The sequence below is a fragment of the Littorina saxatilis genome, linkage group LG15 (assembly GCF_037325665.1).
Source record: "Littorina saxatilis isolate snail1 linkage group LG15, US_GU_Lsax_2.0, whole genome shotgun sequence".
In the NCBI taxonomy this organism is placed as follows: domain Eukaryota; kingdom Metazoa; phylum Mollusca; class Gastropoda; order Littorinimorpha; family Littorinidae; genus Littorina; species Littorina saxatilis.
Window position 1 is genome coordinate 9,620,596 of NC_090259.1, and position 15,433 is coordinate 9,636,028.

General features: G+C 53.1%; 1 protein-coding gene across 1 annotated transcript in view; it reads left to right on the plus strand.

Annotated features, from left to right (window-relative positions):
- LOC138948477 (calcyclin-binding protein-like) overlaps positions 1 to 15,433 on the plus strand; it is a 45,663-nt gene that overhangs the window by 2,103 nt on the left and 28,127 nt on the right. The window lies entirely within an intron of this gene.

The window sequence follows — 15,433 nt, forward strand, 5'->3', positions numbered from 1 at the left end:
GGCTCCTGGGGTTATTTGGAAAGCTTAAAGCTTAAAGGCATATGTACGCGCTCCCGTGTTTACAAAGTGTAGTTTGCCCATAATCGATGTCAAACGCACCATAAGACCATATAATGACGATATGTCACCATGCGCGGACCATAATACATGCATTACAGCTTGTTCTAGCCTCTGAAAAAGTGAGGATGTCAACAAAGCCGCGGTGTTAGCTCCCTTGCATCAACGTTACATGTGTTGCCAAATCTATAAATAGGACGATCCAGATCAAAATGAAAATTAACATATCTCAACATTGAAGGGGTCCTAGACCACAATATTTTGCAGGGAACTTAATTTAGCATGTCTCCAGCTGTTGGTAAAGCAATTAGCGTGTATAGTCATCGAGTACATATGCCTTTAATAGACTTAACAAATTCTACTTTACTTACATCTCTTGAGGTTTTAATAATTACATTGGAATTAAAGTGCTGAGCGACGGGCGCTGTGGCGGGGTGGTAAGACGTCGGCCTCTTAATCGGAAGGTCGAGTGTTCGAATCCCGGTCGCGGCCGCCTGGTGGGTTAAGTGTGGAGATTTTTCCGATCTCCCAGGTCAACTTATGTGCAGACCTGCCAGTGGCTTATCCCCCTTCGTGTGTACACGCAAGCACAAGACCAAGTGCGCACGAAAAAGATCCTGTAATCCATGTCAGAGTTCGGTGGGTTATAGAAACACGAAAATATCCAGCATGCTTCCTCCGAAAGCGGCGTATGGCTGCCTTAATGGCGGGGTAAAAACGGTCATACACGTAAAATTCCACTCGTGCAAAAAACACGAGTGTACGTGGGAGTTTCAACCCACGAACGCAGAAGAAGAAGAAGAAAAGTGCTGAGCTTTTTTCTTTAATGAAAAGGAGGTGTGTGTGTCTGTGCTTGGTGTGGAGAAACAAGTAGGCGAAACGCATTTCCATAGAACTGTAATTCTGTATTATAAATGTGACCCTCCACCACGGAGTGAGTCGCATATCACCTTTGCATGATTTTCATATTTGTACATTTTCCTAAAGAGATTTTTATGCTCTATCCAGTGGTGAAAACCGTTTTAAAAAAGAGCGAAAACTGTTTGAGTTATAAGCCTGTGACTAAGGTGACCCTCACACTGTTTACCAGACACTCCCCGGACTTATATCAAGCCTAGCGCAGAACCGCGCGAGGTGACATGCGACTCATTTCGTGGTGGAGGGTCACAAATGTGAAATAATTAGTCCCATCAATTTAGTTTGATGTTATTTCTGTTAAATGATATTAACCTTGTGTGTTTGCCATCACAGGTCGTACGGCACTACACTGGGCAGCGGCCGTCAATAACGCTGATGCAGTCATGACACTGCTCAAACAAAACTCTAATCGTGACGCCCAAGATAATAAGGTGAGCTTACATCTTGCAGCAATTTTTTATTCAACCCTATGGGTTCTCTCAGTGTGAGATGTGATAAGATAATCTTTACATCATAAAAATCAGAGGGTTTAGAAAATTACTCGGGTAGTAAACCATTAAAAAAAATCCAATCTTTATCTCCCAACAGTGTAAGCTATATACATTGGGAAAATAGATTTTTTGCATAATTGTGAAGGGTGTAAATTGTAAAGACACTTAAACTAGGAATCCCCTGCAGGGTGAAACTCCTCCCTCCCTAGCTACCAACATGAGTGTCGAAGGGGGCCCGGTAACTCAGTTGGTAGAGCACTGGACTTGTGATCGAAAGGTTGCAGTTCAAGTTCGGGCCGGGACGGACACGGGTCAACTTTATGTGCAGACCCAGAGACGGAAGCCATGTCCCACCCCGATGTCACCACAATGGCACGTAAAAGACCTCGATCATTCTGCCATAAGTGCAGGTGGCTGAATACACCTAAACACGCAGACACCTGAATAGTGTGACTCCGTTGCTGCTAGCTTTCCCCTGGGAGGAAGCAACCCGAATTTCCCAGCGATGGGACAATAAAGTCATGACAAATGAAAATGAAAATGACTAAGTGTGTTTTGTGGTGTTTTTATCTATTACAAAGCTGTTTATAGAGATGTCTGAATCAAAGTTTGTAGAGATTTGCCTTTCTCTTTTTCTCACGTCTCACACTCCTTTTTCTTTCCCCTACAGGATGAAACCCCGCTGTTCCTGGCGGCCAAGGAGGGAAGCTACAGGGTGTGTCAGCTGTTACTGGACCACTACGCCAACCGCAACATCACGGACCACATGGACCGCCTGCCGCGCGACGTGGCCCTTGAGCGCCGTCACCACGACATCGTGCAGCTGATGGACGAGTACAAAGTGGGCTCCCCCAGCGCTATGTGCATGTCGGGACCCACCTCCTCCCCCACCTCCCTCAACTTCCTCCCGCCCACCAAGCAGGGCAAGCAGACCAAGCGGCGAGCCAAGCCCACGGCCAAGTCCAACCCCATATCGCCCAACGATGGGAAACCCGCTACAGGGGCCAAGCCCAAGTCGAAGAAGAAGCAGCGAGCTCCACCTGAATCGGTAGGCAGCGTGGTTCCCTTGCAGAGTGACGGGGTCGGGACGATCTCGCCCGGGTATACGCTCGACTCACGCTCGCCGCAAGATTATGAGCTCACCCCTCCGCCGAGGTACGAGAATACGGCACTGGTGTTGCAGCAACAACATCAGCAGCAGCAGCAGCTGAGCGGGATGGAAGAGATGCAGACACCCACGCTGGATGACTACCGCGCCATCAACGCTCACTACAACACCAACAACTTCCTCCACGACTGGCACCCCCAGCAGACTCAGGCCCTGCCCCCCAGTCTGCTAGCCCCGTCCTCCAAAGGCCCCAGCCCCCCTGCCCCCCTCCCCTCCTCCTCCTCTCCCCTCAAGGGCAAGAATCTCCCCACCTCCCCAACTCACATCCAGGCCATGCAGCAACGCGCTGCACAGCATCACCACCATCAGCAACATCAACAGCAGCAACAGCAGCAACCTCTCGTGCAGAACTTTCTGTATCACGGGCCGGGGAGTGTGGCGGGCGACACTCAGATCGTCCCGGTTTACACAATGAGCGGAAAAGTGCTGGCCAGCCAGCAGACGCAACTCCACCACCACCCCTCTCCCCCTCAGCACCCCTCCCACCATCACCAGCAACCCCCACAACAACAACAACCTCTACCCCAGCAACAACAGCAACAACCCCCTCCCACCCAGCAGCAGCAGCAGTCGATGCACGGCTATTCTCATCTGGAGCAGTACCCCACCCCTCCCTCCCAACACAGCCACCACAGCGACTCGTCCCCACCCCAACACATGTCCACCTTTTTGCCTGACCACTACCTGACCCCCTCCCCCGACTCCCCCGGACAGTGGTCAAGCTCGTCCCCCCAGTCGGACTGGTCAGAGGGTATCTCCAGTCCCGTCCCCCCCATCTCCCAAGCCCCCGGGGTGCCCAAGCGAGTTACGGACCCTGTGTACTTGTGACCTGAACGGCCGCAGATTATAATTACATATTACTTACGCCGAATCACATAATTGCATTGACCCACTTAAGATGCTTAGGTTATGATAGAAGCTACCCCGTCTAGGTATAAGGGGAGCAACCCCAACTAAAAAAGTGACTGCACCAGCATGACTGACACCCTGGGTTACGTCCCATGTAGCCTACTACGTCATCAATGGTGCTGGTCACGTGATACCCCTTCAATCGACTACTATCACTCAAGGGTGACGGTTGTGTTCGCTTTTGCTCTGGCTTGTTTTGTGTCTACGGCACCCACCGGCCTCGGCCCCCGTCTACTTCTTGCTGGCTTGCAGCTGGTGAGATCGTTCATATTTTCTTGTATGTTTTATTGCTTCTGCTGTGAATTTCACATGTCCGTTGGACTCTGAAGTTTTCAGCAGTTGTTTGGCTTCCTCACGGTCGCCATTTGCATTAGCACGTTGTCTGGCTTCTGTTGTTTTAGTCCGTGTTCGGTCTATTAACGCTGTTGTAGCTTGCTTTGTAGCTGCCGTCGGTAGCTTTTACGCATGTGCTTTTCTATTGCATGTTTACTTCTGAAATGTTTGTGTCTGTACGGACTTGATTATTTTCAGACTTGTGGCTTCCTCCTGGGTCGCCATGTTTAGCTAGCATGTTGTTGTTATGTTGATTTTTTCGTCCGTACTCGGGCGCTTAACTCTTCGTATAGCTAGTTGTTTAGCTGCCTTTGGTAGCTCCTAACTGGTTTTAGCTGCCCTCTTTGCTGGCTTCTGAAAGGTTGGCGTCCGTTCGGACTTTGCTAGTTTCAGTTGTTTGTTTATTTTTCTCTCGGTGCTTACATGGCCGTTAAATGAGAATTAAATAACATATTCTTACTCCGAATCACATTAGCATTGAGTCACCTGAGATGCTTATCACTGAAAAACGCTTACCCGGCCAAAAACTTAAAGGGAAGCAACCCCATCACCAAAACGAAAGTGAAAGTAGCTTTGGTAATGGACCAGCACACTGGGAGTTACCTCCCATACGGATGTGTGCCATGCCACTTCCTCTAGGAACGCATGCTTATTCTCATACGTCTTTTTCACCTCGGAGAGGACGGTTCACTTTTGACGCTCTGTGGCTGCCCTTGCGTGTTCGTGTGACACCCGCCGGCCACGTTACCCAGCTTTCTACTCGCTGAGCCTACAGTTTGGTGAGCTCGTTCCCGTTTGTTTGTTGGTGTTTGCGCTGTATTTTCGTTACTGTGCGTTGTCCGTTTTCGGACTTGTGTGTCAGTAACTTGCGTGTTTCGCCTTCTTGTTGTGTTCGCCATTTTGTTGTGTGAGTTAGTTTCTAGCTCGTGTGACTTTGTGTGTAGCTCTCCGTGTCCCCGTTTTGGGGCAAGTTTAGCTATCGTATTTTGCGAACGCGTTAGTGCGTTTATTTACTGAATTTTCCAGTCGTTTAGACTTACGTTTTCAGTAAAAATTTTTGCGCGTTGCCACTTGTGTTTTCATCATGTCTGATTCAGACAAGCGTCGTGGCAAGTCAGATCCCAAAGGGAAAATTGAGGCTAAGGCTTCTTCTTCTAAAGCAACGGTTCTTGTTACTGATTTACAACATAACACGTTGATGTCTGTACCCATTTCGGTGCCTAGCGCAGTGTCTACGTCTGCTTCTTGTAAGGCACCTAGCATTGTTGTTACTTCTGTGACTGCCTCTACTTCGGAGACTTCGTCTTCATTGTTAGCTCCTGGGCAAGGGGCATTGGTTTCCTCGCTTTTGAGGTCTCTGGTGCCGGAAATCCGCAGCCTTGTGCAGACTGAGTTTCAGAGGTCCTTTGTCAGCAGTGCGACGTTTCCGGCTTCCGGCAGTGACGTACGGGCCTTGGCTTCCGTTTCTACGCCCGCCACTTCCGGCTTGGTTCAGCGCCCTCACTCCTCAGTGTCGGCTGGTAAGCAGAGCTTGTCCAATAGCCCTCGTGAGGCGCCTGGACGTTCCCTCTTGGGGGAAGGCTCATTCGCATCGGTTCACGACCGATACCTTGCTGAACTTTCTTTTCCGGCGATCACCTTAGAGGCCCCGGATTTGATTGATCAGCGGCGGCAGTCGGTTTCGACTGTCGCATTTCCGGCACTCGCCGGAAGTGAGGGTCCTTCCGCTCCGGCACGCTACGGCGGTCGCGGCGGGATGGATTTCTCACTGACTTCCGGTCCTTCCGGATCGCGAAGTCAACCAGTGCAGCCCCCACTTCCGCTTTGTGCGGTTCCGGGGGCTACACTTCCGGTTTCGGCCGGATATGCCTCTACCGCTTCTGGTGCTTCCTTCCGGATACTAGACAGTGGTTTACAGCGTGCGCCTTCCGGTCTTCAAGGGCCTAGGCTTGAGCAGGCATCACTCCATTCAGTTGGGGGAGTGACGTCAGCTCATCCAGCTCCGGTTGTTGCGGATGGTTGTTCTGCTTACCCTTTACCTTCACAGGGTTTTGGGCAGCAGGATGATATCTCTGCTCAGGCTTTTCCGGTTTCCGGTTTGCCAGGGCATGATTCTGCTTCCGGAACTGGTGACTTTGGTCATGGTTCCTCGCGTGACCATTCTGATGCTCCATCGGTGGTCAGCGAGGAGTCGCGGGGCGTGTTTCCGTCAAAGCTCAAGGCTGTTCTTGACGTTGCGGCGGAAGTATCGTCTCGTTATTTCCCTGAGGGAGTGGTGGCTGCGGATTCTTCCGCTTCATTTGTTCCTTCTGCCATGGCGGACTTCCGGCCGGCACAGGAAGATGTTTCTTCCTTCCGGTTCGCTGAGTCCCCGTCAGTGGCGTACCAGCTTGCGCATTCTCTGGTTCGTCCAGCTCATGCGGGCAGTGGTATCCGGCCAGTTCCTGTTCCGTTACTGCTTCCGTTTGGTCCAGTTCCGGAATCAGCCCAGCAGTGGGTGGCTTCAGCTACTCAAGCCTCTTCCTTCGTGCCTACGGCCAATAGGAAGATTGGCATGCCCAATCAGAGCCAGAGTTGGCTGGCGTCTTTTGCACTTCCTAGGACTACCCTTCCGGTTTCTCGGGATTTGCTGCCTCTTCTGACTAAACCGGTCAAACGTGATTCGGTTGTGCCGGTTTCTGAGGCTTCCCTCCTCTCTGCTGAGGAGGTTGGACGCCGGCAGATTGAACTTGCCTCCATTGCGGAGACTCTTGTTCGGACTCTGTCTCGGGCATTGACTGATTCTCTGGTTCCTTTCACACTCAGTGAGGAACAGAACGCGGACGATGTCTCGGCGCTTTTGACCGCTTTGGCCAAGGTCAATGAGGAACAATTGCGTCTTTCCTCCCTGCAGTACACGCAAGCGGTACTCTGTAGAAGGGATCTCTTCCTCTCGCAGTCCCAATTCACGGATCAGGCTACTAGGGAGACCTTGAGAGTCTCCCCGGTCTCAGAGGAGTCTCTCTTCTGTTCGCTGGCACTGGATGCCAGACAGAAGGAGATTCAGTCAAACAAGGACAGTCAGTTCCTTGACTATACTCTGAAGGGGGTGAAACAGTCTCAGCCTTCTAAGCAGAAGCAGGCTCAGACATCGTCGAACCCCAAGCCTGCTCAGAAGCGGCAGGCTCTGCCGGCCGCTCGTGGTGGGAAGAAGAGGACGGCATCGGGAAGGGGGCGTGGCGGCTCTGGAAGCAAGCCACACCCCCAATGAAGCGCTCCCGATCTCACCACCCTCCCCCCCTCCACCTTGGTGATGGCGGGAGGCCCCTCCCGGGCTCTTTCTCGTTGGATGTCGGTAGTAGACAGCCAATGGATTGTGGGAGTGGTGAGATCGGGCTTCCGTCTACTCTGGCGGGAGGAAAAGGCGCCTCTTACCCGGGTGCCGCCGCGGTTCAAGCCCCCCTTCTCGCAGGAAGCACGTTCCGTCTTGCAGTCGGAAATTGCCTCCCTGGAGCAGAAGGGCGCGGTGGAGAGAGTTCGGGTCCACAGCTCCCTGGGATTTTACGGGCGACTGTTCGCCGTTCCCAAAGCGTCAGGAGGGTGGCGCCCCGTGTTGGATTTATCTCTCCTCAACACTTTCTTGAGGGAGATAAAATTCAAGATGGAAACGCCAGCCTCTGTCCGAGACTCTCTCCGCCCAGGAGACTGGGTGACCTCGATCGATCTCACGGACGCATATTTTCACGTTCTTATGCATCCGGCCGACCGGAAATGGCTTCGTTTCCGGTGGGGAGATCAGATCTACCAGTTCCGCGCACTTCCTTTTGGCCTGTCTCTCGCACCATGGATTTTCACCATGGTGGTGAGACAGGTTTGCGCGCTGGTGAGGTCCCAGGGTATCCGTCTGCGGGCTTATCTGGACGACTGGCTCATCATGAACCAGTCCCAGAGCGGCTGTTCGCAGGATACCCTGACGGTTCTTCGAGAATCCAACTTGTTGGGGTTCTCGATCAACCAAGCAAAGTCGGAGCTGACCCCGTCACAGACATTCACTTATCTGGGGATGTCTTTCGACACGGTCGCTTGGACTGTCCAGCCTTCTCAGAGAAGGGTGGACAAGCTCCAAGCTCAGATTCGCTCCACTTTGCCTCTCCTGATGGCTTCGATCCGCTCGCTCGCCTCCATCTTGGGGCAGATGGAGTCTATGGCTCTTCTGGTTTCACTGGGCCGGGTCCACAAACGTCCGCTTCAGTTCGCTCTGAAGCCGTTTGTGGACTCTCCTCTGGTGGACTGGGACGCCCTCATCCCTTTGCAGGGATGGTTCCAGTCTGCGACTCTTCCGTGGTTGGACACGGAGTGGGTCTGCAGAGGTGTTCCGATCGTCGTGCCCCTCCCCGACCTGGACCTCTTTACAGATGCGTCCAAGGAGGGTTGGGGGGCACACACGGATCTTCAGACTACTTCCGGTCTGTGGACGACGGAGCAGTCCTCGTGGCACATCAACTCGTTGGAGCTAGAAGCAGTTGCTCTAGCTCTGGCCGAGTTTCTGCCCTCCCTGTACGCCAAACATGTTCGTCTGTTTACAGACAACATGACAGTGGCGGCGTACATCAACAAGCAGGGAGGCTCGCGGTCCCCGTCTCTCTCGGAGAGGACTTGCGAGATCCTGGTGTGGTGCTTTCAGCATCATATCACGATCTCGGCCAGGTACCTTCCAGGGAGGCTGAACACTCTGGCGGACGCGCTCAGTCGCTCCGGTACAGTGCTTCAGTCGGAGTGGACGATCACTCACGGGGCACTGCTTCGCCTTTGGGCCCAGGTTCAAAAGCCTCTGGTGGACCTTTTTGCCACAAGGTACTCAAAGAGGCTTCCGGTGTTCGTCTCGCCATTTCCGGACCCTCAGGCATGGCGAGTGAACGCTCTGGACTTTCCCTGGACGGGCCTGGAGGCGTACGCCTTTCCTCCCTTTCCGTTACTCAGCCGAGTAATTCGGAAAGCGGAGATGGAGGTGCCGGCCCTTCTTCTTCTGGTCGCTCCTCTGTGGCCGTCGCAGGTCTGGTATCCAGATCTTCTTCGGCTCGCCCAAGGACCCCCCATTCCTCTCGCACTCGTGCGAGGGGAGCTAGTGCAGCCCCGAACAGGCATTCCACACGAGGAGCCCAGTCTTCTGAAGCTTCACGTGTGGAAGTTGTTCGGGACTCGTTGAAGCGCTCTGGGGCGTCGTCTTTGACTCTGGACTTGGTGGCTCGTGCTCATAGAGCATCCACCTCTTCAGTTTATGCTTCCCACTGGAAGGCATGGACTGCCTGGTGTTCAGCTAAAGGGGTGAGTTCGGTGGCTCCGCGCTCTATGCAGGTCGCTAACCACCTCTCTTTCCTGTCTTCTCAGGGTGCCTCGGTCTCCTCTTTGAGGGTCCGACGTTCCGCTATCTCGTCGACTCTTAAGCAGATTGGTCGTTCTGTTCGTGTAGATGGCGTTATAGCGGCAGTCATTAAAGGGGCTGCTCTTAAGGAAGCTAAAGCTCGTTTGCCCGCTCCCAAGTGGGACTTGTTTTTAATACTGGAATTTCTTCGTTCTGCGGAGTTTGAGCCTTTAAGCGAGGCCAGTCTGTTCAATGTCACTCGCAAGGCGCTGTTTCTCCTTTTGCTGGCTACGGCCCGACGGGGTAGCGAGGTCCACGCTCTGTCGGGTCAGCCTGGAGATATCTCTTTTGAGCCGGACGGTTCCGCATCTTTGCGTTTCCGGCCGGATTTCCTGGCCAAGAATCAGTCTCCGGGGCAGGCCTCTCCGCTGGTTAGAGTTAAGGCTCTGACCAGCGCGTTGGCCCCGGACGACCCTGATTCGGTCAACTGCCCTGTGAGGGCTCTCCGTCTGTACTTAGCCCGGACTCAGCCGATCCGGTCTAGTTCTCAGAAGTTGTTGTTTATCTCACTCCTTACTAGGCGCGAGAAGGATTTGTCGAAGGTAACGTTGGCCCGGTGGGTGTCCTCGCTCATCAAGCAAGCTTATGAGTGGAGTCACACAAAAAGGGGGGGGGGCATGCCCTCCTTGCCACTTGACTCGGCCCGAGCCCATGAAACGAGGGCGTGGGCATCCTCTCTGGCAGTTCTGCGCTCCAGACGCTTAGAGGAGGTGCTGACAACTGCGTATTGGCGTTCCGAAGATGTTTTCATAAACTTTTATCTTCGGGACGTCACAGCTCTTCGGCAGGATGGCTCCAGAGGCCTTCCAGCGCTCATAGCAGCAGGCCAGTTCCTGTCCAGAACTTGATGGTGAGTTTGATTCATTTCTAGCCCACCGCCTTGTTGATGTTATCTGCTAATGTGATTCGGAGTAAGAATATGTTATTTAATCGAAAATTTCTTAGTTAAATTTTCATTTAATTAATATACTTACCCGAATCACATACTGTATTCCCTCCCGCCTGCCCCGCTTATGGTTTTATTATTTAAAGCCGTATGAGAATAAGCATGCGTTCCTAGAGGAAGTGGCATGGCACACATCCGTATGGGAGGTAACTCCCAGTGTGCTGGTCCATTACCAAAGCTACTTTCACTTTCGTTTTGGTGATGGGGTTGCTTCCCTTTAAGTTTTTGGCCGGGTAAGCGTTTTTCAGTGATAAGCATCTCAGGTGACTCAATGCTAATGTGATTCGGGTAAGTATATTAATTAAATGAAAATTTAACTAAGAAATTTTCGATTAGAGGGAGCTAAGGCCGAGGGTTAGGGCTTGGGGCCCTTCTAAGCTCTATCCCTCAGCAGCCTCTTCTTTTGAAGAACGCCGTTGTTGTTCATATTGGCACTATTTTAGGCTATTTTTTACGTTGTTCTGTGCCGTTTTTCTGTTACGGACGATTGGCCGTCTGGCTCTCAGCCGTCCGTCTTGGCCTCTAAGGCTGTCGTTTTACGTCTGTTTCGGCTCCAGAGTCTAGGGCTCTGGGGTCTGCCCTTATCTTTTGCTTATTTCCAGAAATGGATTCCCTCGTTCGCGAGGTTTGCCGCGGCGGACTTCGTCGTCAGCTCTGCCCCCCGCCTGGGGGTTAGGCGACGTTCTCTCCTTCAGACGCTGGGTCTTCTCCGGACCAGGCTGCTGTCCACCGTGATGTTTCTGGACGGTCCCGTGGGGATCTTCTTCTCCTCTTCCTGGCCGGCATTTGTTGCCTTCCGCTTGCGGTAGCGCAACAGTGCATGTCCCTCCGGGGATCCGGCCACAACAAGGTTGGTGTCTGCAGCAGCCGTTTACGGCAGCTGCACTTCCGGTTTCCGGAATCGGATGTTCTCCTGCTAGTGAGCGACTTGCGTTCACGTCGGGTCAGAACCTCTCCGTACTCCAGCAGTCGGTTCCGACAGCTGGGCTTCCTGCTTTCGCAGGAAGTAGGGGTTCACCGTCTAGTGAGCGACTTGCGTTCACGTCCGGACCGAACCCCGCCTTACGTCAGCAGTCGTCCGCGACAGCTGCTTCCGGCTCAGGCCGGAAGTAAAAGGCTTACTGGCTAGTGTTCGGACTACGTTCACGTCCGGTTTGAGCCTTGCCTTACGTCAGCAGTCGTCCGCGGCAGCTGCGCTTCCGGTTCCGGCCGGAAGTGTAGGTTCACCGGTAGTGCACAGGCTGCTGTCACGTCCGGTTTGGGCCTTACCCTACGTCAGCAGTCGTCAGTGTCAGCTGGGCTTCCGGTTCCGGCCGGAAGTGTAGGTTCACTGGTTAGTGCTCAGGTTGCTGTCACTTCTGGTTCGAGCCTTTACCTACTTGAGCAGTCGTCCGCGACAGCGCCGCTTCCGGTTACGGCCGGAAGCGTAGGTTCACTGGTTAGTGTACAGATTGCTGTCACGTCCGGTTTCGAGCCTTGCCCTACGGCAGCAGTCGTACGCGACGGCTGTGCTTCCAGTTCCGGCTGGAAGTATCGGTTCACTGGTTAGTGCACAGGCTACTGGCACGTTCAGTTCGAACCTTGCCTTACGGCGGTGGTCGTACGCGACCTCTGCGCTTCTGGCTGCGGACGGAAGCGTGAACTCACTGGTTAGTGCACAGGCTGCTGTCACTTCTGGTTCGAGCTTGCCCTACTTCAGCAGTCGTCCGCGACAGCTTTGCGTCTGGTTCCGGCTGGAAGCGTAGGTTCACTGGTTAGTGCACAGACTACGGTCACGTTCGGTTTGAACCTTGCCTTATGTCGGCGATCGTACGCGACCTCTGCGCTTCTGGCTCCGGCCGGAAGTGGGGGCTCACTGGATAGTGGACCTGCTACGGTCCCATCTGGTTTGAGTCTGGTTTTTTCGTCAGCAGTGCCCTTTGGGCTTGCAGGCTCCCTGCCTCAGGCGGATTAGCAGCTACCACACACTTCGGTAGTGGGTTCTGCCGTTCTTCTCACTTCCTGTGCCTTTGGTCTTCGACGCCTCTCATCCTCCTCTTAGTCAGGGGTGAAGTTTGGCCGTTGACTTGCAGGAAAGGGGCTTCAGGCTCCGGCCTTCCCAGCTTCGGGACATTAGCGGCTCAGAGGAAGTTGCCTTTGCCCGAGATGTCCCGGAATTTGCTGTCGTCTTTTGCCCCTCGGCGTGCACCTTTGCCGGTCACGCCGGAACTTCGTCTTTGGGGAACGTTTCGAGTCCCCTGCTCTCTGAGCAGACTCTCTTCCCCTCTGAGGAAGTGGGCAGACAGCTTTTGGAACTTGCTTCCATTTTGGAGACACTCCTTTACGGAGTCCTTGGCGCCCTTTACACTCAGTAAAGAGCAAGACGCAGGGGATGCTTTCTCCACCTTTGCTAGGGCGAATTTAGAGCAGAGAAGGCCTTCCTCGCTGCACAATGCCCATACGGTCATGTACAGACGGGACTTGTTCCTCGCCCATTCCTATTTTGTGAGGAATCAATGAGAGACACCCTTAGTTCTTCACCCTTGGTGGATGGGTCTCTCTTCGGCCTCCTGGCCTCTAAGGCCTCCTGGCCTTCAAGTCCTCCTGGCCTCTAAGGCCTCCAAGGCCTCCTGGTCTCCAAGGCCTCCTGGCCTCTAAGGCCTCCCGGCCTCTAAGGTCTCCTGGCTTCCAAGGCCTCCTGGCCTCTTAGGCCTCCAAGGCCTCCGGGTCTCCAAGGCCTCCTGGCCTTTTAGGACTCCTGGCCTCTAAGGTCTCCTGGCTTCCAAGGCCTCTAAGGCCTCCTGGTCTCCAAGGCCTCCTGGCCTCCTAGGCCTCCTGGCCTCTAAGGCCTCCTGGCCTCCAAGGCCTCCTGGTCTCCAAGGCCTCCTGGCCTCCAAGGCCTCCTGGCCTCTAAGGCCTCCTGGCCTCTAAGGTCTCCTGGTTTCCAAGGCCTCCTGGCCTCTAAGGCCTCCAAGGCCTCCTGGTCTCCCTGGCCTCCAAGGCCCCCTGGCCTTCAAGGCCTCTAAGGCCTCCTGGCCTCTAAGGTCTCCTGGCTTCCAAGGCCTCCCTGGCCTCCTGGCCTCCAAGGAGATAAAGATTTGTAGGGACCTTCAGGTCTCTTCTTTTGCTCTTCAAGCTTTGAAGCAGCAAAACGGGCTCTACCTAAGCAGACTCAGCTTGTTCAGGCTAAGTCCTTAGCTCAGGTTTATCCGGAGAGGTTCTTCCTTTCACAGACGTCTTAGTCGGTGTTTTTGGGAACAACAGCCGGCTTTAGGGCTTCCGGGTTTTTTAGCCTCGGCTGGTGCAACAGCCATTTCATCCGTTGGTGGTGGTGGTTGTTGTTTGCTCTTTTGGACTCGGTCCTAGTGGGTCTTTCGCCGATTTTGACTCTGTCTTTCTCTAGCGATCGGACTTGTTCTGGTGTTTTGTCCAAACTTAAGGTTTACTTGAGTTGGCCTCGGACGTTACATTCAGATTTTACTGAGTTTGCATTGGTTTTAGCAATGCATGGTGAGGGGTCATTCTTGTGGCCTATCACTTTTCTCAGCTTTATTGGCTATCCCTCCCCTTTCGGTAGAGGTCTAGTTAATTTCCTGGTTTCTTGGTGCGGGCTTTCAGCCCAGCATCTTTGATGGCAGGTCTACGGGCATTACGGCTCTCAGCCTTAGCCCGTGTAATAGTCTCCTGCCTGGCATGGGCGACTACGGTCTCCGTGTCTCTTGATTTTGTGTCTTCCTCTTCTCCCTCATCCTGCCATGAGGAGAGTCGGGCCGACTTCCGGTGGGGTGGGTTGCCTGTTACGGTCACCCTTCTACCACTTGCAACTTTTACGGACTCTTGCCTGTTGTGTTCCGTGTCTGATTCTCGGTTCTGAGGTATCAGACGTGTTTGGTTTTTCAGCCAGACTCAGGAATTTTCTGGGCTCGGTCGGCCGCGAAATTTACTTCGGGCCCTTCTTCTTGAGAACTCTCGTTCAGGGAGTCTTAAGGCTGGTTAGCTTCACGGTTTTCTGTTTTTCCTTTCCAGTCTCGTTTCTGTTTTGGGTTTTTGATTTTCTTTCATTTACCTACAAGCAGACTGCTTTGTGATCACTCTGACTTTAGTCATTTCGGTTAGAGTCACCGGTCACATCAGGCTTTGGCCACCGCGTTCTCCGCTCTGCTGGCGGCTTACACTTTTCGTAGGTCGCTTCTTCCTCTGTTTACCTCCCTCTATGCGTCTGCATGGACTGGTAGTGGACTTCTGGTGACCGTCTCTTCTGAGATTTTTTCTTTGAGCTTGACTCTGGTTTTTTGTACTCAGACGTCTCTCTCTCTTTCTCGGAATCAGGTCACTCCTCTCTGGAGCTGACCGTTATCTCTCCGGCCTTTCGGGCCTCTCTCCATGCCAAGGCTTTAAACTTTGGCATGATTGTCTTACGGTCCTGGGGAAGGTTGGTGCCTTTCATTTATGATCGGTCAACCTTACGCTTGGTCGTTTCCAGGGTTTTTGGCATTTCCTTCCATTAGTAAGGGGGGGGGGGGGCGGCAGCTTGTCTGTCCCTCTACTCGGCTCGGGTTATTCAAGACTTGAGCCCCTTTCTGGGCTGTTTTTTATGGTTCAGGAGATGGGAAGAAGTGCTGAGCACAGCTTACGGGCTCTCTGATGCTGTCTTTCGCATTTTTTGCCTGAGCGGCATTGCGACTGTCATTTAGGATGGTTCTCGGTCCTCGTTCTGTCATTTGGCAGTGGGCCAGTTCCTGGCAAGGGTTTTAGAGTGAGCTAGATGTTTTCTTTCTCACCGGCTCTTTTCCTGATTTTTGGCAGTGGGCCAGTTTTTGGCAAGGGATTCTCTTTCCCTCCGCCTTGGGCTATCTTTCCCCTAGGCTCAGCCCGAGCTCTTTTTCCAGGGCCTGGGCCTCCTCCTCGGCCGTTTTACGGTCTGGGAGGTTGGATGATGTCCTGCACACAGCTTACTGGTGCTCGGCTTTTGTCTTTATCAGTTTCATAGGGAGACATTGCTGCCTTCTGGCAGTATGGATCTATCTGTAACGATGGATCTAGGTCCCTTCCTGCTTTGGTGGCAACGGGACAATGCCTCTCCAGAATTTAAGAGTGAGTTTGATCTTCTTCGATCTTACCCACCACCTGGTTGGAGTTATCTGCAATTATGTGATTCGGCGTAAGTAATATGTAATTATAATCGAAAATTTTTATCTAAATTTTGATTTGATTAATATACTTACCCGAAT